Source organism: Schistocerca serialis, chromosome 8, assembly GCF_023864345.2.
Source record: "Schistocerca serialis cubense isolate TAMUIC-IGC-003099 chromosome 8, iqSchSeri2.2, whole genome shotgun sequence".
Lineage (NCBI taxonomy): Eukaryota > Metazoa > Arthropoda > Insecta > Orthoptera > Acrididae > Schistocerca > Schistocerca serialis.
Genome location: NC_064645.1, coordinates 327,337,527 through 327,338,149, shown reverse-complemented (window position 1 = coordinate 327,338,149; position 623 = coordinate 327,337,527). Strand labels below are relative to the sequence as shown.

Genomic DNA, 623 nt, shown 5'->3' with positions numbered 1-623 from the left:
AATAAATATTTTGTGTTTAATGTTAGCGTGGATTGTTAACTTTTACTGCCTCAGTACGATGTCAATGACGCGTCGCAATTGTATTTTAGGGTCAGTTTTATCAAAGTAAGGTAAGTGAGGCTTAGAATTACTTAAACCTAACTAACCTAAGGACATCACACACATCTACGCCCGAGGCAGGATTCGAACCTGCGACTGCAGCAGCCGCGTGGTTCCGGACTGAAGCACCTGGAACGCCTCGGCCACAGCGGCCGGCTCTTCGCTATGCCTGCCATCATTGTAAACTATGCATCGACATATTCATGAGCAAATAGCTGCTCACATGGTCGCACGGAGCCTGATAAATAAGTAAAAAATAAATAATTAAAATAAAACAATCAAAATATTATACTTAGACATCGCACATCAACTGCGAAAAATACAAGAAGGAGGAGGAGGGAGAAGCATCTGGTAGCTCTTACGCTATTTTCTGTTAACCAGCGCTACCTTCTGGGTTTCTTTCATTCTTAGCAACACAAGACTATTTGCACTATTAAAAAAAGAAAAGTAGTGTTTCCGCCCGGGATCGAACCGGGGACCTTGCGCGTGTGAGGCGCACGTGATAACCACTACACTACGGAAAC

At 43.5% G+C, this 623-nt stretch overlaps 1 non-coding gene across 1 annotated transcript; it reads right to left on the bottom strand.

The window, feature by feature from the left end:
• Positions 1-550: 550 nt before the first annotated feature.
• Positions 551-623, bottom strand: Trnav-cac (transfer RNA valine (anticodon CAC)). The gene has a single exon. It is a non-coding gene; the product is annotated as a tRNA-Val (tRNA).